Here is a 3,154-nt window from a genome sequence, read left to right as displayed (position 1 = left end):
ATGGGGGGCATATATGAGGGAAAAACAGCTCTCTGAATTATTAAATTAAGTGCAAGGGGTATTTTCCTCCTGCTCCATCCTGATAGTAAATTTTCTCTGCTGTGTAGGGGTGGAAGATTTCTCTTGTGCTTTGTTTTCAGGAGGACTTTGAGGGGGAAAAATGTCTAGTGAATAGTATCACTTTATGCTCTTAAAACCCCAGATTTGTCAGAACACAGACATCTGATGCTAAGACCGGTGTGAGATGAGGGATGTAGTGCACTAAACTCTTGCTATGCGTTTTCTGAAGAACTGAAGGTTGGTGGTGACAGTCCACAGATACAAATTTTATGGGACAGGATGAACAGCTTTTCCCATCTCTGTACATAGGAAATATGGAAAACACCAGGAGATGTCATTTAAATTGAAGATCTGTTTGATTTGTTTTTCTTATCTCTCAGAAAATGTTGTGGTGTTTGCCCCCTTCCTTTCTGTTCCCTTGTGTTCTTTCCCCTTTGCAGCCCTAGACTTTCTTCTTCAGCAGAGGTTTGCAGTGAGAACATGGGCTTCTCTAAGAGGGGAGTTAGAGGTTGAATTGGGAGAATAACACAGTTTTTCTGAGTATGAGAAATTAGATATAGGAGGAAATAGATGAGACGTGACCTTGTGAAATCCAGCTAGAAATGCTGCAGGGTCAGGCAGAAAATTCATTGAATTTCTTTGAGATAATTTCACATTGTTTGAAAAATGATCTTTTATTCAGACATTGCAGCAGAGTTGAAGAGATGTGTTTGTTTTCCTGGGTAAATAGTTCTTGTAGAAATAATGAAACTGAGGCCATGAATATGTACATAGACATTTCCAACGTCTGGGGGCAATAACCTGACCTCTTTGGGCTGCTCCCAGTTCCATTCCAGTGTTCGTGCTTTGGTCTTTAGGGAACACTGCACCAGAACTTGAGACCAGAGACTCAGTAAGGCATAGCAGATATGGGAATATCTTTCCATGTTGATGCTTTTCTGTGTGAAAATAATTTCTAGAAGGTAGCCTGGTTTGTAGGAGCCATCATTTGCCATATTGCTGACTGAATTTCTAAGTGCTTCTATCTCTAGCTGACTGTCAGGACAGAAGGTGAACACGAACACTGGGGTACTGTCCACTGTTTAGGATGCCCTTGAACATCCCATGGTTTAAGGGAAAGATCCACTTATGCAAGTGCTAACCTCTATCTATGGCAGAGAGTGAGATAGTTTTGAGGATATCCTGTAGACAAATTTTTTGAGAAACAGGTATAAAATGGAGAGCAGTCCTTCAGTGACAGGCAGTGAGCTGCCACGCTTTGAAAAACTCCTTTCTTTAGTCACCTTGGTGACAACATGAGTGCCTACTTTGCTATTCTGGCCCAGACTCTTCATTGGTCTTGTCCCCTTGCCAGCTTGCAGAGGAGCTGAGAGCCTGCTGGAGCACATCAGCAGCTGTATGCAGCTTTGCAAAAAGTGAGTTAGCCCACACAGCACTCTTTGCTCCATGGCCTCTAAGTTTCAGGCAACTGATTTACATGATCTCCCATCTAAGCATTCAATACAGATGCAGCCATGCTGTTCTCAAGCCCTGGCTTTGGTGTGAGGTCTACCTGTGCCCATCTCCACCTAAGATTTCTGTTAATGCTAAGTGTGGTGCTAGGCTGTGAGCTTGTTCTCTAATTGCAAATGGCTTTTCTTATAAGACTGCTTTTGTAAAAGACTGCTTTTACACTATGTGAAGTGTCTTTCCTTTGCAATCTTTTAAAGTTTAATAACTCTTTAGTAACTCCTATTTATTCTGATATGAAGAAGTGAAAAAAATAGTTTCTCAACTAGAAGGTTTTAGCCATCTGCATTATGTACTGTGAACACTGACTTGCAGCTCTCAGCTGTGGTTTGTTTTGCAAGGCTGGAAGAAACCAGGCATTCTCCTGGAGTCCCACTGGGACTGGAGGGGCTGCCCTCAGTGAGCTGAGAGTGCTGAGGTTTAGAAGATGTTCTCTGGAGGGTAGAACACAATATTTTTCACATAACTTTAAAAATCCCACCCAGCAGCAATGATAGAGACAGTGATGACTCTTTTGATTTCCTATGACAAGTTTACACAATGTAATAAGGATCTGGCAGAACATCACTTTGCTAATTTTGTGCTCAAGTTGTGCAACAACAATTCTTGGCAAGCTCAGAATTAAAAGAAAAATCTGCAAAGGCAAGTGGAAAATAAAGCTATGCAGGAAGCTCTGAGTTTGTTTGTTTTTTTTTCAAGGATATAGATGACCTTGGATCCCAGCAAATTGGGAAACATGTTTTGAGGACTCTAACACCTTGGCATATTTCCACCAGTCCACTGGAATCAAGGGGATCCAATGTAGGATTGCCCTCTGCATGGAATCCTTGCTGGTTATTTGGGAGGTGAAGGATTCAATATTTCATATTGTAATTATTTTTTTAGAGCAAACGACTTCCTGGTTTTGAACTTGCCATTGCTGTTTCTGTTTTGCATGTGTGTATTCTCTCATTTACCATTCCAATCCCTGCCTTGGCACTCAGTTGTGAGGTGGTGCCTGTGCTGCAGGACAGAGGCTCACAGTCCTTATCTGCTGGCAGCACTTGCCCAGGGTCAGAGAACAGATCTCGCCATTGAGGGCAAAAGGCAAACAGCTGTAAATAACCTCAAATGTATTCGGACTTTTGCTTTCTCTGGGAGCCTCCCTTTGGTGGAGATGGTGCAGCAGCAGACAGGTGTCTTGCCTGAGCCTGGACTCTGTCTCCTGTTTCCTTGTTAAAGCAGAAATGAGTCACGAGCATGAGCCTTCTTACCAAATTCTCACTCTCCTGCTGCCAGACTGAAGGCAGAGAGGTCGTGCAGCTCCCTGGGGCAGCACAAGGAGACCTGCAGTGCATTGAGCCACTGTGGCCCAATGCAAATGTACTTTGATTCCTCTTGGCTCATCCTGGGCAGCTGCATTTGTACACAGAGGTAGTTCTCCACGCTTCTGCAGAACGCATCTCCCTGGGCATGCAGGTGCAGAGGCCATCTCGTTCTGAGCACTCCTCCCACCAGATCAATTTGCCTTCATTAAAAAATAACCAAATCAAACAAAGCCTCAGCCTTTCCTTTGAAAGACTGCAGTAAACCACACCAGGGTGGC

This window comes from Molothrus aeneus, chromosome Z (assembly GCF_037042795.1).
Source record: "Molothrus aeneus isolate 106 chromosome Z, BPBGC_Maene_1.0, whole genome shotgun sequence".
Lineage (NCBI taxonomy): Eukaryota > Metazoa > Chordata > Aves > Passeriformes > Icteridae > Molothrus > Molothrus aeneus.
This window is presented reverse-complemented; position numbering follows the sequence as displayed.